The 25,302-nt window shown below is 45.9% G+C and overlaps 4 non-coding genes across 4 annotated transcripts; all 4 read left to right on the top strand.

Moving 5' to 3' along the window:
* Positions 1-402: 402 nt before the first annotated feature.
* trnal-cag lies at positions 403-485 on the top strand. The gene has a single exon. It is a non-coding gene; the product is annotated as a tRNA-Leu (tRNA).
* Positions 486-7,844: 7,359 nt separating this feature from the next.
* trnal-gag lies at positions 7,845-7,927 on the top strand. Its single transcript has one exon. It is a non-coding gene; the product is annotated as a tRNA-Leu (tRNA).
* Positions 7,928-14,378: 6,451 nt separating this feature from the next.
* Positions 14,379-14,460, top strand: trnaf-aaa. The gene has a single exon. It is a non-coding gene; the product is annotated as a tRNA-Phe (tRNA).
* Positions 14,461-15,815: 1,355 nt separating this feature from the next.
* Positions 15,816-15,897, top strand: trnas-aga. Its single transcript has one exon. It is a non-coding gene; the product is annotated as a tRNA-Ser (tRNA).
* The last annotated feature ends 9,405 nt before the right edge of the window (positions 15,898-25,302 follow it).

Genomic DNA, 25,302 nt, shown 5'->3' with positions numbered 1-25,302 from the left:
TTGCCGCCTCCACTTGATGAGCGTTCTCTTGTTTATACACTGGAGGGGTTCTTCGGCTGCTTGTCTGTGAAAGCAGCACCGGAAGCAGCTGTGGAAAGATATTCCAGTCGCCAGAATGTAACTCTCCAATTGGATACTTCACGTCGCTCAGATCTTAGACTTTCAATAACTTCGTGTGAGGAACAGATAGAGTGGATATTCGGTCCTTGTTGATTGGAGCAAACTGATCAATGCAGCAATGAGAAGCTCCGGAACCACTAGCGGCTTGGAGAGGGCTGGCATCAGATACAGGACTCTGGCTGGGGTTCAAAAGTAGGAAAAGCATGTCTTGTTTGAAATGAAATGAGGTGAAGATCGAATTTAAGTCGATTTGTGCACGGATCATAGCTCCCCCGACAACGCGTTAGGATGGCCGAGCGGTCCAAGGCGCTGCGTTCAGGTTGCAGTCTCCTCTGGTGGCGTGGGTTCGAATCCCACTTCTGATATTGAGTATTCTTCCACGAGGTTAAATTTCTCCAGCTAGATTATCAACCTCAGGAAGATTCAATATTTCCCTTCCAAAGGAAAAGATTAGTTCCCAAGACATTAGATTTTTGCTCAAATACGCACAGCAAGACCCCAAAGGGTCAGTTGTCGACTCGATAATCTGCTTCAGTGACTCTGGTTGAGGAATTAATATTGATCCCAGGACTGCGCGTAAAATTCGTCTCCCCTTGTTGTAAATAGGGAAAGCTTTATTTCCTTATTGGCCCCCTGTGAGGTATTACTGGATTTCAGTATTATCTATATTGCTCCTCTGTGGGGTATTACTGGATAACGTTACCTGTTTGGATACTGGAGGGGTTCTTCGGCTGCTTGTCCGTGAAAGCAGCACCGGAAGCAACCGTGGAGAGAGATTCCATTAGCCAGGATGCAACTCTCCAATTGGATACTTCACGTCGCTCCGATCTTAGACTGTCAATATCTTCGTGTGAGGAACAGGTCGAGCGGAAATTCGGTCCTTGTTGATTGAGGGAAACTGATCAATGAGAAGCTCCTTAACCCCCAGCCCCTTGGACAAGGATGGTACTCAGATACAGGTCTCTGGCTGGGGTTCAAAAGTAGGAAAAGCATATCTTGTTGGAAAGGTAATGACGACGAAGTTGGAATTTGAAGCGATTTGTGCACGGGGCATATCATTTTTCACGACGCGTCATGATAGCCGAGCGGTCGAAGGAGCTGCTTTAAAATCACAGTCTATTGTCGAGCCGTTGGTTCGGATCCCACTTCTGACATTAACTTTTCCTCCACGATGATACGTTTCTCCAGCAACACATTCAATCCCAGGAAGATCCAATACCTCCGGTTCAATGGGGAAGCTGTGGACAAGAGATTCTTGCTTAAGTTTGCACAGCAAACCCCACGGGCAGAAAGCTAGTTCATGAATTGATGATCTGCTCAGTGAGCCTGGTTGAGTTATTAACATTGATCCCAGCAAGCAGGCTACGATCCCTCTTCTCTTGCTGTAAATAGCCTGTCTAATTGGATTGTCAAGGTGACTCAGTAGACGTCTCCCAGAAACATCTTCTGCCGCCTTTTCTGGATGAACTTCCCTCTGTTTCTGCACGGAAGGGGTTCTTTGGCTGCTTGTCTGTGAAAGCAGCACCAGAAGCAGCTGTGGAGAGAGACTCCAGTCGCCAGGATGCAACTGTCTAATTGGATCCTTCTCGGCGCTCAGATCTTAGACTCTCAACACCTTCGTGTGAGGAACAGGTCGGCGGCATTTGAGTCTTTGTTAATTGGAGCGAACGCATCAATTCAGCAATGAGAAGCTCCTTAACACCCAGCGCCTTGGACAAGGATGGCACTCAGATACAGGACTCTGGCTGGGGTTCAAAAATAGAAAAAGCACGTCCAGTTTGAAATGAAATGACGATGAGGATAGAATTTAAACCGATTTGTGCACGGAGCATATCTTTTGCCGCAACATCTCAGGATGGCCGAGCCGTCGAAGGCGGTGCGTTTATCAACTCAGTGGGCTTCATAATTCCTGTTCAATTTGGTTTGGTTGTGAAAGTAACATCAAAATAAATTCTTTTTTGTCCCTCGCTTTTCTTTTCGGGATCATTGGATCAATTCGGTGCTTTCTGGTTTGTTGGCCTCCACTGCGAACAGAACAATAGACATACGGGACCAGTCTTTATAAATAAAAGCATCGAGCACAAGGCCAATGCTGCACTGAGATTCTTCATAAAATCCTGAAAGAGCAATAGAAAACGTTGGATAACTCGGCTGGTCTGGCAACATCTGTGGAGAGAGAAAAACAGTTGCAGTTCCAAACCCAGTATGACCCTGCTTCCCATTCTCTGTTTCCCTCGCAACAGCTGCTGCCAGCCTGTTGATATTTTCCAGCATTTTCTGTTTTTATCACGGGACTACACGCCAGCTCTCGGCGACTGACATGGACATGGTCATGATGTGGAACCTGTTTTAAAAAATATTCATGGAAGAATGTCTGACAGCAATGCCTCCCTCCGTTTCTTCACGGCCGCTCATCCCGCCGACAAATGAGCAAAATGCCTGGATGTCACCTTATTGGTGAAATCGGAAACTAATGGATGAATAGAATAGGAAGCCAGCCGGCAGGGGGACTTCGGTATTGAACCCGATTCTTCGCACAGTCCAACCATCTGCAGGTTAGGTGGTTTGGCCATGTTCACTTTCCCCTTAATTTCCAAACATTAGCAGAGATATGTGGTCGGGCGTGGATAGGGCCCTTATATGGTGCTCCTTCGGAGGGTCAATGCAGACTTGATGGACTGAATGCCCTCATTCTTCACGGTAGGGAATCTATGTTTCAGTTAATTCCAGCAGCACATTGGAGGAATTTGTCCAGACATTGAGCTGGAGGAATGGATGTCTCCTCTGTTATGACAGCCATATGATGAAAACTAGAAACTAGTTATCGGATATTTCGACTGACGGTGAAAGACTCCGTATCGAGTATCTCCAATCGCCTTGCTCCTCCACGGTCCATCGTTTCCCACCATCTGCAAAATGCACCAATTTACCACTGGTGTTTGCAACGGAAGGCTTTTGTGTAAGTCCGAGACTCACCTGTCTCACCTGGACTCGAAACGTTAGTTGTATTCTCTCCCTACACATGCTGTCAGACCTGCAGAGACTTTAAAGCATTTTCTCTGTGGTTCCCTATTTGTGAGCTTTACAATGTTGTAATGTGGCATGCTGTCTCCTTCATTCCTGGGACGAATGTCGGGATGAGCCTGCAGGAAAGATTCTGATGGGTATTTGCTGCCAAGCAAACAGGAACGTGCGTTATGATTACTTTTGATGAGAGGGAGAATGTAAATAGCCGAGAATTGCCCCGTTTCCTCGACCTCGGTGTAACGGCCCAGCACGCTTCCGCTGCGGCACTCTGCTCCCTTAACCAGAAGCTGCGACACCCTGTTGGTGACCTTTACAATGTGTCATGCTGTCTCCTTCATTCCTGGTACAAATATCGGGATGAGACTGCAATAAATATTCTGATAGGTATTTGCTGCAAAGAAAACAGGAACGTGCGTTATGTTTACTTTTGGTGTGAGAGAGAATGTAAATAGCAGCGAATAGCCCCGTTTCCTCGACCTGGGGGCAACGGCCCAGCACGCTTCCGCTGCAGCACTCTGTTCCTTAAACCAGGAGTTACAGCATCACTGTACTGCGGTAGCCAGACAACTCATTTGTTTTTTCAACAAGAACACACGTTTGAGCACACTGATTCTGGTCAGCATAGTTCAGATATTTTACTTTCATGCTGAATAATTGTTCTGTGAACATAGAATAGTACAGGCCCTTCGACCCCTCGATGTTGTGCCGAGCAATGATCACCCTACTTAAACCCTATATCCGTAACCCAACAACACCCCCCCATTAACCTTACTTATTAGGACACTACGGGCAATTTAGCAAAGCCAATCCACCTCAGCCGCAGATCTTTGGACTGTGGGAGGAAACCGGAGCACCCGGAGGAAACCCACGCACACACGGGGTGGACGTGCAGACTCCGCGCACGCGCAGACAGTGACCCAGCCGGGAACCGAACCTGGGACTGTCGAGCTGTGAAGCATTTATGCTAACCACCATGCTACCGTACTGCCCATCGTGAAGGCGATGTTATTTCTTCTGTGACGTTGTTCTGATGTGAAAGTGGGGAGTGACTGGAATCACCTTCATAGAAGGAAGTTCGGGGCGGCAGCTTCACCTCTCTGGGAGCATTGATCAATCAGTTACTGATTTCTTCAAACTATGCCTCAAGTACGACTACGGAGAACATCAACCACAAGCAGAGTGGCGCAGCACAAGCGCTGGGCCCATAACCTAAAAGTCGATGGATTAAAACCATCCTCTGCTACTTATTATCTCACTCACACCAAAAGCAAACAAGTCGCGAGCACCCAGCAGAACATCCGCCTACTTCTTTATTAGCATCAAACTTCTGCTTTCAGTCTGATCCGCTCTTTGACACCTGTTCTTCAGCTACCCACAGTACAGTCGAGGTGACTAAGTTGACTACTCCCTAAACCCTCTTCTGTCGCCTCCACTGGATGAATGTTCTACTGTTTGGGTATTGGTGGGGTTCTTTTGCTGCTTGTCTGTGAAAGCAGCACCGGAAGCAGCTGTGGAGAGAGATTCCAGTCGCCAGAATGCAACTCTCCAATTGGATACTTCACGTCACTCAGATCTTAGACTCTCAATAACTTCCTGTGAGGATCAGAAAGAGCAGGAATTTGGTCCTTGTTGGTTGGAGCAAAGTGATCAATGCAGCAATGAGAAGCTCCTTACCCCGAGCAGCTTGGACAAGGATGGCACTCAGATACAGGGCTCTGGCTGGGTTTCAAAAGTAGGAAAAGCATATCTTGTTGGAAATGAAATGACGATGAGGATAGAATTTAAGTCAATTTGTGCACGGATCTAAGATTCAACAATGGCGTTCGAATCCCACTCCCGATATTGGGTTATCCTCCACGAGATTAGATTTCTCCGGCGAGATTTTCAACCTCAGGAAGATCCAAAATCTCCCTTCCAAAGGAAAAGATGTGTTCCCAGGTCATGGGATTTCTGCTTAAATACGCACAGCAAGACCCGGCAGGCGAAAGACCAGTTAATGACTCGATGTTCTTCTAAAGTGACTCTGGTTGAGGAATTAATATTGATCCCAGGACTCCGGGTGAAATTCGACTTCTCTTTTTGTAAATAGTATGGCTGGTTGGATTGTTCACATCCCTCCGAGAGGGGAAGTTGGGAACTCGGTTTCTATTGTGATTTATTGTTCGATAATGCTTTATTTCCTTATTGTGAGCCATTCACGGACATCAGTATGTATCTATATTGCTCCTCTGTGGGGTACTACTGGATAACGTTTCCAATCCAGATTTGGCAAAGGGTCACCTGGACTCGAAACGTTAGTTGTTTTCTCTCCCTACACATGCTGTCAGACCTGCTGAGACTTTAAACCATTTTCTCTGTGGGTCCCTTATTGTGAGCGTTTCAAAGTTGTAATGTGTCATGCTGTCTCCTTCATTCCTGGACGAATGTCGGGGTGAGCCTGCAAGAATGATTCTGATAGGTATTTGCTGCAAAGCAAACAGGAACGTGCGTTATGATTATTTTTGATGAGAGGGAGAATGTAAATAGCCGAGAATAGCCCCGTTTCCTCGACCTCGGGGTAACGGCCCAGCACGCTTCCGCTGCGGCACTCTGCTCCCTTAACCAGGAGCTGCGACATTACTGCTCTTCGGTAGCCAGACAACTATTCACTTTCTCATTTGTTCTTTCAGCAAGAACACGCGTTTGAGCAGACTGATTCTGGTCAGCATAGTTCAGATATTTTACTTTCGTGCTGAATGGTTGTTCTGTGAAGGTGCTGCGATTTCTTCATTGACGTTGCTCTGATGGGAAAGTGGGGAGTGACTGGAATCACCTTCATAGAAGGAAGTTCGGGGCGGCAGTTTCACCTCTCTGGCACCATTAATCAACCTGTTACTGATTTCTTCAAACTTTGCCTCAAGTCCGACTCGTTAAAAATCAACCACGAGCAGAGTGGCGCAGCGGGAACGTGCTAACCCATAAACTAGAAGTCGATGGATCAAAACCATCCTCTGCAATTTATTTTCTCACTCACACCAAAATGAGATCCAAAATCTCCCTTTCAAAGGTAAAGCTTTGTTCCCAGGACATGAGATTTCTGCTGAAATACGCACAGCAAGACCCCAAAGCCCAATTAATGACTCAATAATCTGCTTCAGTGACTCTGGTTGAGGAATTAATATTGTACCCGGGGCTCCGCGCAATATTCGTCTTCTCTTGTTGGAAATAGTCTGGCTGGTTTGATTGTTCATATCCGTCCGAGAGGGGAAGTTGGGAACTCGTTTTCTATTGTGATTTATTGCTCGACAAAACTTTATTTCCTTATTGTCCCCCGTGAGGTATTACTGGATATCAGTATTTATCTATATTGCTCCTCTGTGGGGTACTACTGGATAACGTTTCGAGTCCAGGTTTGACAAAGGGTCATTGGACTCGGAACGTACGCTCTTTTCTTTTCCGACAGATGCTGTCAGACCTGCTGAGATTTTAAAGCATTTTCTCTGTGGTTCTCTATTTGTGAGCTTTACAATGTTGACATGTGTCATGCTGTCTCAATCATTACCAGGACTAATGTCAGGATGAGACTGCAAGAAATATTCTGATAGGTATTTGCTGCAAAGCAAACAGGAACGTGCGTTATGATTACTTTTGGTGTGAAGGAGAATGTAAATAGCCGAGAGTAGCCTTGATTCCACGACCTCGGGCTAACGGCCCAGCACGCTTCCGCTGCGGCACTCTGTTCCTTAAACCAGGAGCTACGACATCACTGCCCTGCGGTAGCCAGACAACTATTCATTTCTTCATTTGTTCTTTCAGCAAGTACACACGTTTGAGCAGACTGATTCTGGTCAGCATAGTCAGATATTTCACTTTCGTGCTGAATGGTTGTTCTGTGAGGGTGATGTGATTTGTTCTGTGACGTTGTTCTGATGGGAAAGTGGGGAGTGACTGGAATCACCTTCATCGAAGGAAGTTCGGGGCGGCAGTTTCACCTCTCTGGGAACATTGATTGACCTGTTACTGATGTCTTCAAACTTTGCCTGACGTCCGGCCCCACTAAGAATCAAGCAAGAGCCGAGTGCCGCAGCGGAAGCGTGCTGGGCCATTCGCCCGAGGTCGTGGAATCGAAAACATCCTCTGCTATTTATTTTCTCAGGTCCACCAAAAGCAAACATGTCTCTTTTACCCAGCAGAACATCCGCCTTCTTCTTTATTGGTATCAAAGTTTTGCTTTCAGTCTGATCACCCTTTGACACCTGTTCTTCAGCTACCCACAGTAAAGTTGAGGTGACTAAGTTGACTTCTCCCAAACACTCTTTTGCCGCCTCCACTGGATGAGCGTTCTCCTGTTTGGGTATTGTTGGGGTTCTTCGGCTACTTGTCTGTGAAAGCAGCACCGGAAGCAGCTGTGGAAAGATATTCCAGTCGCCAGAATGTAACTCTCCAATTGGATACTTCACGGCGCTCAGATCTTAGACTCTCAATAACTTCGTTGAGGAACAGATAGAGCGGAAATTCTGTCCTTGTTGATTGGAGCAAACTGATCAATGCAGCAGTGAGAATATCCGTAACCCCTAGCGGCTTGGACAGTGATGGCATCAGATACAGGACTCTGGCTGTGGTTCAAAAGTAGGAAAAGCGTGTCTTGTTTGAAATGAATGAGATGACGATAGAATTTAAGTCGATTTGTGCACTGAACTTAGCTACGACCACAACGCATCAGGATGGCCGAGCGGTCTATGGCGCTGCGTTGAGGTCGCAGTCTCCTCTGGAGGCGTGGGTTCGAATCCCACTCCTGATATTGAGTTTTCTTCCACGAGGATAAATTGCTCCAGCGAGATTATCAACCTCAGGAAGATCTTCTATCTCCCTTCCAAATGAAAAGATTTGTTCCCAGGACATAATATCTCTGCTCAAATACGCACAGCAAAACCCCCGAGGGTCAGTTAAAACCTCGATAATCTACAACAGTGACTCTGGTTGAGGAATTAATATTGATCCCAGGACTCCGCGTAAAATGCGACTTCCCCTGTTGTAAATAGAGAAAACTTTCTTTCTTCACTGGACCCCCGTGAGGTATTACTGGATTTCAGTATTATCTATATTGCTCCTCTGTGGTGTATTACTGGATAACGTTACCGGTTTGGACACTGGAGGGTTTCGTCGGCTACTTGTATGTGAAAGCAGCACCGGAAGCAGCTGTGGAGAGAGATTCCAGTCGCCAGGATGCAACGCTCCAATTGGATACTTCACGTCTCTCAGATCTTAGACTCTCAATATCTGCGTGTGAGGAACACGTAGAGCGGAAATACGGGCCTTGTTGATTGAGGGAAACTGATCAATGAGAAGCTCCTTAACCCCCAGCAGCTTGGACAAGGATGGTACTCAGATACAGGACTCTGGCTGGGGTTCAAAAGTATGAAAAGCATATCTTGTTTGAAACGAAATGACGATTAAGACCGTATTGAAAACGATTTGTGCACGGAGCATGTTTTTTTTGTGGCAACACGTCAGGATGGCCGAGCGGTCAAAGGCGCTGCGTTAAAGTCGACGTCTCTCCTGGAGGCGGGGTTCAAATCTCACTTCTGATGTCAAATTTTCCGCCACCTATCTACGTTTCTCCATCAAAATGTTCAATCCCAGAATAATCCATTACCTCCAATTCAATGGGGAAGCGATGACACCAGGACATCAGATTTCGCCTGAAATTCTTTCAGCAAGACCCCGCAGCCAGAAGCGCAGTTCATGACTGGATGATCTGCGCATTACGTCTGTCTGATGAATTCATATTGATCACAGTACTATGGGTAAAATTGGTATTCTCTTGTAAGTAGCCTGTTGCGTTGGAATGTCGAGGTGACTCAGTTGGCCTCTCCCAGAATCCACTTCTGCCGCCTTCACTGGATGAACCTCCTCCTGTTTGGACACTGAAGGTGGCTACTTGTCTGTGAAAGTTGCACCGGAAGCAGCTGTGGAGAGAGATTGCAGTCGCCAGGATGCAATTGTCTAATTGGATCGTTTACGCCGCTCAGATCTCAGACTCTCAACACCTTCGTGTGAGGAACAGGTCGGCGGCAGTTCGGGCCTTGTTGATTGGAGCAAACTGATCAATGCAGCAATGAGAAGCTTCTCAAACCCCAGCGGCTTGGGGAAGAATGGCACTCGGATACAGGACTCTGGCTGAGTTTCAAAAATAGGAAAGGTGCATCAAGTTTGAAAGGTAATGACGATGAAGTTAGAATTTGAATCGATTTGTGCACGGAGCGTACCACTTGTCACGACGCGTCATGATAGCCGAGCGGTCGAAGGCGCTGCTTTAAAATCGCAGTCTATTGTAGAGCCGTGGGTTCGGATCCCACTTCTGACATTAACGTTTCCTCCACGATGATGCGTTTCTCCCGCAACACATTCAATCCCAGGAAGATCCAATACTTCCGATTCAATGGGGAAGCTGTGGCTTCAGGACATGAGATTCTTGCTTAAGTTTGCACAGCAAACCCCACGGGCAGAAAGCTAGTTCATGAATTGATGATCTGCTCAGTGAGCCTGGTTGAGTTATTAATATTGATCCCAGCAAGCAGACTACGATCCCTCTTCTCTTGCTGTAAATAGCCTGTCTAATTGGATTGTCAAGGTGACTCAGTTGCCCTCTCCCAGAAACATCTTCTGCCGCCTTTTCTGGATGAACTTCCCTCTGTTTGGACAGGGAAGGGGTTCTTTGGCTGCTTGTCTGTGAAAGCAGCACCAGAAGCAGCTGTGGAGAGAGATTCCAGTCGCCAGGATGCAACTGTCTAATTGGACCCTTCACGCCGCTCATACCTTAGACTCCGAACACCTTCGTGTGAGGAAAAAGTCGGCGGCATTTGGGTCTTTGTTAATTGGAGCAAACGCATCAATTCAGCAATTAGAAGCTCCATAACACCCAGCCCCTTGGACAAGGATGGCACTCAGATACAGGACTCTGGCTGGGGTTCAAAAATAGGAAAAGCACGCCCAGTTTGAAATGAAATGACGATGAGGATCGAATTTAAACCGATTTGTGCACGGAGCATAACTTTTGCCGCAACATGTCAGGATGGCCGAGCCGTCGAAGGCGGTGCGTTTATCAACTCAATGGGCTTCATAATTCCTGTTGAATTTGGTTTGGTTGTTAAAGTAACATCAAAATAAACTCTTTATTTCTCCCTCGCTTTTCATTTCGGGAGCATTGGGTCAATTCGGTTCTTTCTGGTTTGTTGGCCTCCACTGCGAACAGAACAATAAACATACGGGACCAGTCTTTATAAATAAAAGCGTCGAGCACAAGGGCAATACTTTAATGGAGATTCTTCATAAAATCCTATAAGAGCAATAGAAAATGTTGGATAACTCGGCTGGTCTGGCAACATATGTGGAGAGAGAAACACAGATACAGTTCCAAACCCAGTATGACCCTGCTTCCCATTCTCTGTTTCCCTCTCCACAGCTGCTGCCAGCCTGTTGAGATTTTCCGGCATTTTCTGTTTTTATCAAGGGACTACACGCCAGCTCTAGGCGACTGACATGGACACGATGGGTGGAATGGACTCACCCTGGTCTGTAACCATTCTATGATTCTCGAAACGAGAGTGTAAAATCTGAGCAACGTGAAGTATCCAATTGGACAGTTGCATCCTGGCGATTGGAATCTCTCTCCCCCGCTGCTTCCGGTGCCGCTTTCACAGACAAGTAGCCGAAGAACCCAGCCAGTGGACAAACAGGAGGAAATTCATTCAGTTGAGGCAGAGGAGGATTCTGGAAGAGGTCAACTGAGTCACATCGACTCCACTGTGGGTAGCCGAAGAACAGGTGTCAAGGAGCGGTTAAGCCAAAAACATTCTCATTTTCTTTCTTTATAACTCGTCAAATCTATATTGCAGAAAGGATGCGGGCAAATGATAGAACAATATAAACTCTTCCTGCTCCTCCCGCAGCAGAAGGCACTCCGATGGCATCTTCAACATAACTGTTGCAGGTATTGGATTATATCACGCTCTAAATGATACAACATTTATGATTCCTATTGCGATGTTTGCAATTGAATTCTGTGCGTATTAGCGTGATAGTGCTGAATAATTGTGTGTTTATCTCGCAATCTATTTGCATTGACCTCCTTTGTGTATAAATGTATTTTGACGTGATTGAAAAACAGAAGGAAAGGCTGAGTAAAACCCTGCCCGATGAAATAGCTAGCACCCTCCATACCAGGCAACATCCTGGTGAACCTCCTCTGCACCCTCTCCAAGTCATCCACACCCTTCTCGTAATGTGGTGACCAGAACTGCACGCAGTATTCCAAATGTGGCCGAACCAAAGTCCTATACAACTGTAACATGACCTGCCGACTCTTGTACTCAATACACCGTCCGATGAAGGCAAGAATGCTGTATGCCTTCTTGACCACTCTATCAACCTGCCTTGCCACCTTCAGGATACAATGGACCTTGAGCTCCCAGATCTCTCTGCACATCAATTTCCCCAAGACCCTTCCATTGACCATATAGTCCGCTCTTTAATTTGATCTTCCAAAATGCATCACCTCGCATTTGCCTGGATTGAACTCCATCTGCCATTTCTCTGCCCAACTCTCCAATCTATCTATATTTTGTTGTATTCTCTGACAGTCCTCCTCGCTATCTGCAACTGCACCAATCTTAGTATCACCTGAAAACTTGCTAATCAGACCACCTATACCTTCCTCAAGATCATTTATGTAGATCACAAACTACAGTGGTCCGAGCATGGATCCCTGTGGAACACCACTAGTTACCCTTCTCCATTTTGAGACACTCCCTTCAACCACTACTCTCTGTCTCCTGTTGCCCAGCCAGTTCTTTATCCATCTAGCTAGTACACACTGAACCCCATACGACTTCACTTTTTCCATCAACCTGCCATGGGAAACCTTATCAAACGCCTTACTAAAGTCCATGTATACGACATCTACAGCCCATCAATTACCTTTATCACTTCCTCAAAGAATTATATTAGGTTTGAAAGACATGACCTTCCCTGCACAGAACCATGCTACCTATCACTGATAAGTCTATTTTCTTCCAGATGTGAATAGATCCTATCCTTCAGTATCTTTTCCAACAGTTTGCCTACCACTGACGTCAAGCTCACAGGTCTATAATTCCCTGCATTATCCCTGCTACCCTTCTGATACAAAGGGACAACATTAGCAATTATCCAGTCCTCCGGGACCTCACCCGTGCTCAAGTATGCTGCAAAGATATCTGTTAAGTCCCCAGCAATTTCGACCCTCGCTTCCCTCAGTAACCTGGGATAGATCCCATCCGGTCCTGGGGACTTGTCCACCTTAATGTCTTTTAGAATACCCAAAACTTCCCCTTCCGTATGAAAATTTGACCGAGAGTATTTAAACATCCATCCCGAGCCTCGACATCCGTCTTGTCCCTCTCCTTTGTGAATACCGATGCAAAGTACTCATTAAGAATCTAACCCATTTCCTCTGAGTCCACGCATAAATTTCCTCTTTTGTCTTTAAATGGGCCAATCCTTTCCCTAGTTACCCTTTTGCTCCTTACATACGAATAAAATGCTTAGGGATTTTCCTTAACCCTGTTAGCCAAAGATATTTCATGACCCCTTTTTGCCCTCTTTATTGCGCGTTTGAGATTCGTCCTACTTTCCCGATATTCCTCCAAAGCTTCATCAGTTTTGAGTTGCCTCGATCCTATGTATGCTTCCTTTTTCATCTTAGCTAGTTTCACCATTTAACCCGTCATCCATGGTTCCCTAATCTTGCCATTTCTATCTTCCATTTTCACAGGAACATGTCTGTCCTGCACTCTAATCACCCTTTCCTTAAAAGACTTCCACATTTCAAATGTGGATTTACCCTTAAACAGCTGCTCCCAATCCACATTCCCTAGCTCCAGCCGAATTTTGTTATACTCTGCCTTTCCCCAATTTAACACTCTTCCTTTCGGACCCCTCCAGTCCTTGTCCATGAGTATTCTAAAACTTACGGAATTGTGATCGCTATTCCCAAAGTAATCACCGACTGAAACATCAACCACCTGGCCGGGATCATTCCCCAATACCAGGTCAAGTATGGCCCCTTCCCGAGTTGGACTATTTACATACTGCTCGAAAAAACTCTCCTGGATGCTCCTTACAAACTCTGCTCCATCGACGCCTCCAACAATACACGAACCCCATTCAATGTTGGGGAAGTTAAAATCTCCCATCACAACAACCCTATTGCTCCTACATTTTTCTATAATCTGTCTGCATATTTGTACCTCTACTTCATGCTCGCTTTTGGGACGCCTGTAGTAAAATCACAACAATGTTACTGCACCCTTCCTATTTCTCAGCTCCACCCATTTTGCCTCAGTGCTCGAATCCTCCATCGTGCCCTCCTTAATCACAGCTGTGATATCATCTCTGACGAGTAATGCAACTCCTCCACCCCTTCTACGTCCCTCTCTATCCCTCCTAAAGCATCTATATCCTGGGATATTCAATTGCCAGTCCTGTCCTTCCCTCAACCAAGCCTCAGTAATACCAATAGCATCATATTCCCAGGTACTGATTCAAGCCCTAAGTTCATTTGCCTTACCTGCTACACTTCTTGCATTAAAACAAATGCACCTCAGACCACCTTTGCGTTCATCATCTCTTCTCTGTCTATTCTTCCCCTTAGTTACATTGAGTTTATTGTCTCGTACCTTACTGGTTTATTTCATTCTACCCGTTGCAATTCTCATGTTCTTTCTTAATAGCTCGTCAAATCTATATTGCAGAAAGGATGCGGGCAAATGACAGAACAATATAAACTCTTTGTGTTGTTCCCACAGATGAAGGCACTCCGATGGCATCTTCAACATAACTGTTGCAGGTGTTGGATTATATTATGCTCTAAATAAAACAACATTTATGATTCCTATTGCGATATTTGCAATTTAATGTTGTGCGTATTTGCGTGATAGTGCTGAATAATTGTGTGTTTATCTCTGTCATGTCGCAATCTATTTGCATTGATCTCCTTTGTGTATAAATGTATTTTGACGTGCTTGAAAAACAGAAGGAAAGGCTGAGTAAAACCCTGTCCGATTGAATACGATTCAATGTTAATGCCGAGTCAGATAACCATCAGAATGCTGACACACTTTCATGTGCAGCACCAGAACTCAAAATACGGCAGTGTATTTTTGAGGATTGCTTTCCCAGCAGTAAGTGTCATTTTGCGTAATCCAGCATGTGTAGTCATGGGCGAGTGCTTAAGGCGATGGACTAAAAATCCATTGGGGTTTCCCCGCGCAAGTTCGAATCCTGCTGACTACGTGTCTTTCTTTTCTCTTCCAAATTCACGGAAGTTTTTTTGTTTGAGTTGTGCCTGCCACGAAGTGCTGTTGAAAAAAATGTTCATGGAAAAATGTCTGACAGCAATGCCTCCCTCCGGTTCTTCACGGCCGCTGATCCCGCCAACAAATTAGCAAAATGCCTGGATGTCGCCTTATTGGTGAAATCGGAAACAAATGGATGAATAGAATAGGAAGCCAGCCGGGAGGGGGACCTCAATCGGTATTGCACCCGATTCTTCGCACAGTCCAACCATCTGCAGGTTAGATGGTTTGGCCATGTTTACTTTCCCCTTAATTTCCAAGCAATAGCCAGAGATACGGGGTCGGGCATGGATAGGGCCCAGACATGGTGCTCCTTCGGATGGTCAATGCAGACTTGATGGACTGAATGCCCTCATTCTTCACGGTAGGGAATCTATGTTTCCGTTAATTCCAGCAGCGCATTGGAGGAATTTGTCCAGACATTGAGCTGGAGGAATGAATGTCTCCTCTGATATGACAGCAATATGATGAGAACTAGAAACTAGCTATCGGATATTTCGACTGATGGTGAATGACTCCGTATCGAGTATCTCCAATCGCCTTGGTCCTCCACGGTCCATCGTTTCCCACCTTCTGCAAAATGCACCAATTTACCACTGGTGTTTGCAACGTAAGGCCTTTGTGTAACTCCGTCCATCTTTCCTGACTACCTCTGCATCTACTGTTTATTGCATTCTCAGACTGAATTCTACATGCATATATCAGTTTATTTCATTCTACATATTGCAATTCTCATGTTCTTTCTTTATAGCTCGTCAAATCTATATTGCAGAAAGGATGCGGGCAAATGATAGAACAATATAAACTCTTTGTGTTCCTTCCGCAGAAGAAGGCACTCAGATGGCATCTTCAACATAACTGTTGCAGGTATTGGATTATATCGTGCTCTAAATAAAACAACATTCATGATTCCTATTGCGATGTTTGCAATTGAATTTTGTGCGTATTTGCGTGATAGCGCTGAATATTAAAGTGTGTCAGCATTCTAATGTTTATCTGACTCGGCATTAACATTTAATCGTATTTAATCGGGCAGGGTTTATCTCTGCCATCTCGCAATGTATTTGCATTGATCTCCTTTGTGTATAAATGTATTTGATATGATTGAAAAACAGAAGGAAAGGCTGAGTAAAACTCAGCCCGATTGAATACGATTCAATGTTAATGGCGAGTCAGATAACATCAGAATGCTGACACACTTTAATATGAAGCACCAGAACTCAAAATTGCGGCAGTACATTTTTGAGGATTATTTTATCAGCAGTAAGTGTCATTTTACAGCGGCTGGCACATGTAGTCATGGCCGAGTGGTTAAGGCGATGGACTAGAAATCCATTGGGGTTTCCCCGCGCAGGTTCGAACCCTGCTGACTACGTATCCTTCTTTTCTCGTCCAAATTCACGCAAGTTTTTTTGTTATGCGTTGTGCCTGACACGAAGTGCTGTGAAACCTGTTGAAAAAAATGTTCATGGAAAAATGTCCGACAACAATGCCTCCCTCCGGTTCTTCACGGCCGCTGATCCCGCCGACAAATGAGCAAAGTACCTGGATGTCACCTTATTGATGAAATCGGAAACTAATGGATGAATAGAATAGAAAGGCTGCCGGCAGCGGGACCTCGGTATTGCACCCGATTCTTCGCACGTGTTGGCATCGCTGAAATGCTCCGCAGATCGCGGACAGAGAATAAAGCTTGAAAAGCTTTTAAAGTAAATAGATAATAATACTTTTTCTTGATGTCACAAGTAGGCTTACATTAACACTGTAACAAAGTTAGTGGGAATAACCCGAGTCGCCACACTCCGGCACCTGTTCGGGTTCAATCAGGGAGATTTCTGAATGTCCATTTCACATAATAGCACGTCTTTCGTGGCTTGTGGGAGGGAACCTGAGCATCCGGCGGAAACCCACGCAGAAACGTGGAGAACGTGCAGACTCCTCGCAGTGACCCAGTGGGAAATTAAATCCGGGACCCTGGCGTTGTGAAGCAACAGTGCTAACCACTGAGCTGTTGTGCCGCCCATTGTTGTTTCTCACAAGTCCTTGATCGCCAGTCTTTAAGAAATTAGCTGATCTACATGTTGTCAGGAGTGGGCTGTACGGCACAGGAACTTCACCGCATGACCCACTTGAGTCTGACCACCACATTGCGTACAGTTGGGTGCATTTCGGGAAGGAGTGGCGTATTTACTGTGGTGTCTCTGACAAGTCAATAAAGTTACATGTTGTCACTTTACTAACCTTAGCTGTTTCCGATGGCAGCCAGAAGTTTGGATTGTTTGTTTTTCAAATGGAGGCGGAGAAAGTGGATCCCAGAAGTAATTTAAAATAAACAAGAAAATATTTGCCTTCCGGTGAAGAAGATAAAACTCAGCAGACACGTGTTTAACTTGACAAACCAAAGAACAGATGAAAAATACAATCATGTTTGGCAATCTCGAAAATCATAGCGAGAAATGTATATGTGAAACCTTTCCCAATGAGTTAGTCAGGGATTGAATAGTCTGCTGGGGCCACAGCCATTTGCTCCACAGGCCGCTGTCACGAGAGAAAGATTTAAAACGATTTAAAGAATAACATCTGCATGTAAAATCAAAAAAAAAGCAACAATGATGTCAAGCGGTGACATAAACTTTCATCCCAGTGAACAAACAAACAGGTAATTCAGCTCATTTCTGAGGAGAAAGGAATTCCCTCCACAGGATTTTATTGAATCGATTGAGACAAAGCATTTTGTTCTAGTTGGGAGCATCAATACTTTATCCGGATCAAACATATATTGTGGATTTGTTCGGAGGCAAACAAAGTACGAAGAGGAAAGAGAATAATCGAACTAATTATCACAAGGAAATACATTCTGAGAAAAGCCGGGCAATGTTTGGAAGGAAAGGCGGGATATTGAGCTGACGAGGGAAAACTTCACCAAGGTCCATTGAATTTCGGTATAAAGCAACCGCGGCAAGACTCGAATTTGCAACCCACTGATATCATCGAAGTCAGAAACCTTATCGATTCGGCCGCGCGGCCAACGGCAGCAACTCTTTTTCAGTTTTCATGATCCGCTGTCACCCAGAGCCCAGAAAATACAAAGGCGAGCTCCACCTGCCGAACTTGGTCATTTTCCATGAAGATAATACTCTTCACTCCGTGAGCCGTGAAGGTTTTTGGAGCATCATCCACAAATGTGGCTGCTCACGGACATGTGTTACCAACCTCTGCACGAGAACAAGTCAAAATTAAAACTGTATCAACTGTTATAAGGATCAATGAGTAAACGCTGAGAACTCCGAGCATCATCAGTTCATCCACCAGAAAGACTCACAGAATGATTTAGTGCAAGATGTTTCTCATGTAAACCTCAAGTCACGAAAATTCACCTGAACAGCACATTGTGTTTGTGTGTCATTCCCTCATTATCAGTCTGTATGTGAGTGTGGATTAAACCCGTATGTGCCCTCACAGACACTGTGGTCCTCTTCTTGCGAATTCCAGAGAAACACTTAAATTACCTGAGACCCTGGTGGGCGGGTGGAGGGGCTGGTTTGAAGAAACTGCCGCAAGAGTCAGAAAGGCACAGTGGAGTTGTCTCTGAAAAGCTCACAGGACAGCTGTGAAAAGGAGATAGAAAAGCTGTGCCTGGAGCTGTGCCCAGCAGCCAAGTAATGTGTTACATGCCTGGATATTACTTTGGTTCTCAAATCAGAGGCTAATGGATCAATAGAATGGAAGCGATCCGGCAGTGGGGCCTCGGTACTGCAACGGATTCCTCCCACAGTCCAACCATCTGCAGGTTAGGTGAATGGGCCATGTTTAATTGCCCCTTATTTTCCAAACATTAGTTAGAGTTATGGGGTCGGGCATGCATAGGACAGGTGTGGTGCTCCTTCGGAGGTTCGCTGCAGACTTGATGGATTGAATGCCCTCATTCTGCCCGGTAGGGAATCTATGTTACCATTAATTTCCGCAGCACATTCGAGAGATTTTGCCCGATATTGAGCTGGAGGAGTGAATGTCTCCTCTGATATGACAGCCTCGAAGTGGAGAACAATGAACTAGTTATCGGATATTTCCACTGATAGCGAATGACTCCGTTCCAAGTGCATCCAATCCCCTTGCTCCTCCACGGGCTGTGCGCACATCTTTACTGACTGCCTCTGCATCCACTCTGCATTGTATTCCCAGCCTGTATTCTGCATGCACATATCAATTTATTTCGTTCTATCCGATGGAATTCACATATTATTTTTTCATATCTCCTCAAATCTAAATTGCCGAATGGATGCGATAAATGATAGAAGAATGCAAACTCTTCATGATCATCTAGGAGAAGAACGCACATCGTCAACGTAGCTGTTGCAGGTATTGGATTAAATCATGCTCGAAATCAAACAATATTCAGTAGAATTCTTTACTGCAGCGGGCTGTTCAGACTGTGTTGTTAAGTACGTTCAACGCTGCGAAATACTGATTTTTAATTAGTAAGGGAATCAAGGGTTAAGATGATGAGGGAGAAAAGTGGAGTTGAGGTTTTCTCACTAGCTCAGTCGATCTCATTGGCAGCACGGTGGTTAGCACTATCGCTTCGCAGGTACAGGGTCCTAGATTCGATTCCCGGCTTGCGTCACCGCCTGTACCTTGTCCTCGTGTCTTCGTGGGTTTAGTCCCACAGTCCGAAGACGTGCAGGTTGGGTGGGGTTGCAGGGTAATGGGAATACAGCAGCGGTGTGGGCTTTCCAAGGGACGGTGCAGACTCGAAGGGCCGGATGTCCTCATTATGCAATGTAAATTCTAGTCTGTGTCATTGAATGGCGGAGAAAACTCGTTGGGCTGAACTCCTTCTGCCCTTTTGTCTTCTGGGCTTATACAATAAGACGTCTTACAACACCAGGTTAAAATCCAACATGTTTGTTTCAAACACTAGCTTTCGGAGCACTGCTCCTTCCTCAGGTGAATGAAGAGTTATGTTCCAGAAACATATATATAGACAAATTCAAATATGTCAGGCAATGCATAGAATGCGAGCATTAACAGGTGATTAAATCTTTACAGATCCAGAGATGTGCGTAACCCCAGGTTAAAGAGGGGTGAATTGTCTCAAGCCAGGACAGTTGGTAGGATGTTGCAAGCCCAGGCCTGATGGTGGGGGATGAATGTAATGCGACATGAATCCCAGGTCCCGGGTGAGGCATCACTCATGTATGCGGAACGTGGCTATCAGTTTCTGCTCGGCGATTCTGCGTTGTCGCATGTCCTGAAGGCCGCTTTGGAGAATACTTACCCAGAGATCAGAGGCTGAATTCCCCTGACTGCTGAAGTTCCCGGACTGGAAGGGTACATTCCTGCCTGGTGATTGTCGCGCGATATCCGTTCATTCGTTGTCGCAGCGTCTGCAAGGTCTCGCCAATGTACCACGCTTCGGGGAGAGACTGGCATCACCTTCATAGAAGGAAGTTCGGGGCGGCAGTTTCACCTCTCTGGGAACATTGATCAACCTGTTCCTGATTTCTTCAAACTTTGCCCCAAATCCAACCCCAGAGATAGTGAACCACGAGCAGCGTGGCGCAGTGGAAGCGTGCTGGGCCCATAACCCAGAACCATCCTCTGCTATTTATTTTCTCACTCACACCAAAAGCAAACAAGTCGCTATCACACAGCAGCACATCTGCCTTTTTCATTATTAGTATCAAAGTTTTGCTTTCAGTCTCATCTGCCCTTTGACCCCCTGTTCTTCAGCGACCCACATGACAGTCGAGGTGACAAAGTTGACTTGACCCAGAACAATCTTCTGCCGCCTCTACTGGATGAACGTTCTCCTGTTTGGACACTGGAGGGGTTCTTCTGCTACTTGTCTGTGAAAGCAGCAACGGAAGCAGCTGTGGGGAGAGATTCCAGTCGTCAGAATGCAACTCTCCAATTGGATACTTCACGTCGCTCAGATCTTAGGCTCTGAATATCGCCGTGTGAGGAACAGGTAGAGCAGCAATTCGGTCGTTGCTCATTGGAGCAAACTGATCAATGCAGCAATGAGAAGCTCCGTAACCTCCAGCGGCTTGGACAAGGATGGCACTCAGATACAGGACTCAAGTTGGGATTCATACGTAGGAAAAGCGTATCTTGTTTGAAATGAAATGACGATGAAGATTGAATTTAAGTCGATTTGTGCACGGATATTGTCGTTGACAGCGACGTATCAGGATGGCCGAGCGGTCTAAGGCCTGAGATCTGAGGTTGCCGTTTCTTCTGGAGACGTGGGTTCGAATTCCACCCCTGATGTTGACTTTTGCTCCACGAGGTTAAATTTCTCCAGCAAGATTTTCAACCTCAGGAAGATTCAGTGACTCTCCTTGAGGAATTAATATTTATCCCAGGACTCCGGGTTAAATTCGTCTTCTCTGGGATCAGATTGGATTGGATTAGTTTATTGTCACGTGCACCGAGGTACAGTGAAAAGTATTTTTCTGCCAGCAGCTCAACAGATCATTCAGTACATGGAAGAAAAGGGAATTAAATAAAATTCAAGAAACTACAAAAAATACATAATAGGGGAGCACGAGTTATACAATATAACCACATAAGCATTTGCATCGAATGAAGCATACAGGATGTAATGTTAATGAGGTCAGTCAATAAGAGGGTCATTTAGGAGTCTGCTGACTGTGGGGAAGAACCTATTTTTGAGTCTGTTCGTGCTTGTTCTCAGAGTTCTGTATCTCCTGCCCGATGGAACAAGTTGGAAAAGTGAGTTAGCCGGGTGGGAGGGATCCTTGATTATGCTGCCTGCTTTCCCGCGGCAGCGGGAGGTGTAGATAGAGACCATAGATGGGAGTCAGGTTTGTGTGATGAATTGGGCGGTATTCACGACTCTCTGAAGTTCCTTGTGGTCCTGGGCCAAGCAGTTGCCATACCAGGCTGCAATGAAGCCCAATAGGATGCTTTCTACAGTGCATCTGTAAAAGTTGGTAAGGGTTATTGTGGACATGCCGAATTTCCTTAGTTTTCCGAGGAAGTATAGGCGCTGTTTTGCTTTCTTGGTGACAGCGTCGACGGGAGTCGACCAGGACAGAATTTTGGTTATGTGCACCCCTAGGAATTTGAAACTGCTAACCATCTCCACCTCGGCCCCGTTGATGCTGACAGGGGTGTGTACAGTACTTTGCTTCCAGAAATCGATGACCAGCCCTTTAGTTTTGGTGGCATTGAGGGAGAGATTGTTGTCGTTTCATCACTCCACCAGGTTCTCTATCTCCCTCCTGTATTCGGACTCGTCCTTATTCGAGATCCGGCCCGCTATGGTCGTATCGTCAGCAAACTTGTAGATGGAGTTGGAACCAAGTTTTGCCACGCAGTCGTGTGTGTACATGGAGTAGAGTAGGGGACTAAGTACGCAGCCTTGCGGGGCACCGGTATTGTGGACTTGTTGTAAATAGTCTGGCTGGTTGGTTTGTTCACATCCGTCCGAGAGTGGAAGTTGGGAACTCGGTTTCTGGTGTGACTTGTTGCTCGACATAGCTTTATTTCCTTATTGGCCCCCTGTGAGATATTCCTGGATATCATTATGTATCCATATTGCCCCTCTGTGGGGTACTACTGGATAAGGTTTCTTGCCCAGCTATGGCAAAGGGTCACCTGGACGCTTTCCCTACAGATGCTGTCACACCTGCTGAGACTTTATAACATTTTCTCTGTGGTTCTCTCTTTGATACGTTAAAAATGTGATGTGTCATGTTGTCTCATTCATTCCAGGGACTAATGTTGGGATGAGACTGCAAGAAAGATTCTGATAGGTATTTGCTGCAGTGCAAAGCGTTATGTTTGCTTTTGGTGTGAGGGAGAATGTAAATATCAGAGAATTGCCTCGATTCGTCGACCTCGGTGTAACGGCCCAGCACGCTTTAGCTGCGGCATTCTGCTTCTTTATCCAGGAGATACGACATTACTGCCCTGCGGTAGCCAGGCAACTATTCCCTTCCACATTTTATCTTTCAACAAGAACACACGTTTGAGCGCATTGATTCTGGTGAGCACAGTTCAGATATTTTATTTTCGTGCTGAATGGTTGTTCTGTGAATGTGATGTGATTTCTTCTGTGACGTTGTTCTGATCGGAAAGTGGGGAGTAACTGGCATCACCTTCATAGACGGAAGTTCGGGGCGGCAGTTTCACCTCTCTGGAAACATTGATCAACCTGTTACTGATTTCTTCAACTTTGCCTCAAGTCCGACCCCGGAAAGTGAACCACAAGCAGAGTGGCCCAGCGGACGCATGCTGGGCCCATAACCCAGAACCATCCTCTGCTATTTATTTTCTCACTCACACCAAAAGCAAACAAGTCGCTATCGCCCAGCAGCACATCTGCCTTTTTCCTTATTAGCATCAGTTTTGCTTTCAGTCTGATCCGTTCCTTGACACCTGTTTCTTCAGCTAGCCACAGTACAGTCGAGGTGACTCAGTTGACTTCTCCCAGAATGCTCTGCCGCCACTTGAACTGGATGAAATGAAATTAAATGAAAATCGCTTATTGTCACGAGTAGGCTTCAATGAAGTTACTGTGAAAAGCCCCTGGTCACCACTTTCCGGCGCCTGTCCGGGTAGGCTGGTACGGGAATCGAACCGTGCTGCTGGCTTGCTTTAAAAGCTAGCGATTTAGCCCAGTGTGCTAAACCATCCCACTTCATCCTGTTTCGACACTCGAGGGTTTCTTCGGCTGCTTGTCTGTGAAAGCAGCAAGGAAGCATCTGAGGAGAGAGATCCCAGTCGCCAGGTTGCAACTCTCCCATTGGATACCGCATGTTGCTCAGATTTTAGACTCTCAACAGCTTCTTGTGAGGAGCAGGTCGGGTTTCAATTGGTCCTTGTTGATTGGAGCAAACTAATCAACGCAGCAATAAAAAGCTCCGTCAGCCCCAGCGGCTTGTAGAAGGATGGCACTCAGATACATGACTTTGGCTGTGGTCCAAAAATGGTAAAAGCACATCTAGTTTCAAATCAAATGACGATAAAGATAGAACTTAAATCGATTATTGCGCGGAGCATACTTCTCGCCGCAACGTGTCAGGATGAGTGAGCGACCTAAGGCGCATCGTTGGGGTTGCAGTCCTTTCTGGAATCGTGGGTTCGAATAACACTCCAGACATTGAATATTCCTCCACGAGAATACATTTCTCCAGCAAAATGTTCAACCCCAGGAAGATACAATACCTCCCATTCATTGGAGAAGGGGTGGCCTCAGGATATGAGATTCCTGCTAAAATTCACACAGCAAGAACCCCAAAGGCAAAAGCCCAGTTAATGACTGCGTAATCTGCACAGTGACTCTGGTTGAGGAATAAATATTGATTCCTGAACTCCGGGGAAAATCGTCTTCTCTTGATGTAAAAGTGTGGCTGGTTGTATTGTTCACACCGATACATGAGGGGGAAATGAGAACTCGGTTTCTATTGTGATTTATTTCTTGATAATGCGTTATTTCCTTATTGGCCCCCTGTGAGGTATTGCTGGAAAAAGTTGTATATCAATTTTGTCCGTCTGCGGGGTACGACTGGAACACGCGCCGTGTCCAGCTTTGACAACGGCTCACCAGGACTGGAAACGATAGCTATTTTCTCTCCACACAGTTGCTGCCAGACATGCTGAGATTTTATATCATGTTCTCTGTCGTTCCCAGTTTGTGAACTTTACAATGTTGTAATATGTCACGCTGTCTCCTTCTTTCCTGGTACAAATGTCGGGATGAGACTGCAAGAAAGACTCTGATAGGTATTTGCTGCAAAGCAAACAGGAACGTGCGTTATGTTTACTTTTTCTGAGAGTGAGAATATAAATGCAGAGAATGGCCTCCATTCCTCGACTTCTGGCCCAGCACGCTTCCACTGCGGCTCCTTAAACAAGGAGCTACGACATTACTGCCCTGCGGTAGCCAGACAACTATTCACTGCCTCATTTTTTCATTCAACAAGAACACACGTTTAGAACAGTACAGCACAGAACAGAACAGGCCCTTCGGCCCTCGATGTTGCGCCGAGCAATGATCACTCTACTCAAACTCACGTATCCACCCTCTGCCCGTAACCCAACAACTCCCCCTTCACCTTACTTTTTAGGACACAACAGGCAATTTAGCATGGCCAATCCACCTAACCCGCACATCTTTGGACTGTGGTAAGAAACCGGAGCACCCGGAGAAAACCCACGCACACACAGGGAGGACGTGCAGACTCCGCACAGACAGTGACCCAGCCGGGAATCGAACCTGGGACCCTGGAGCTGTGAAGCATTGATGCTAACCACTATGCTACCGTGCTGTTTGAGCAGACGGACTCTGGCCAACATCGTTCAGATATTTTACTTTCGTGCTGCATGGGTGTTCTGTGAAGGTAATTTGTTTCCTTCTGTGACGTTGTTCTGATGGGAAAGTGGGGGTGGGTGACAGGAGGCACCTTTCTGGAAGGAGGTTCCGGGCGGCAGTTTCCCTAATCTGAGAACATTGATCAACCTGTTACTGATTTGGTCCAAAATTATTCAAAATGCGACTCTGATGGGATTCGACCCACAACCTTTGAATGCCTCATTACGACAACCATTAGAAGTCCAATGCGCTATCCGTTGCGCCACAGAGCCACACTTGCAGCCACATCCCATCGCCACATTGGAATTTCCGATGTTGACGAACAGGCAGTTCAAAAGTTCACCAATTTGCACAGTTCAAAGAATACATTTCAAGAGTACTTTATTGTCTGTGAAATGTTTTGGGCCGTCCTGTGGTTGTGAAAAGAGTTCCAGA

The sequence above is a fragment of the Scyliorhinus canicula genome, chromosome 31 (assembly GCF_902713615.1).
Source record: "Scyliorhinus canicula chromosome 31, sScyCan1.1, whole genome shotgun sequence".
Lineage (NCBI taxonomy): Eukaryota > Metazoa > Chordata > Chondrichthyes > Carcharhiniformes > Scyliorhinidae > Scyliorhinus > Scyliorhinus canicula.
Note: the sequence above shows the minus strand (reverse complement) of the source record. Positions and strands in the feature narration are given on the sequence as shown.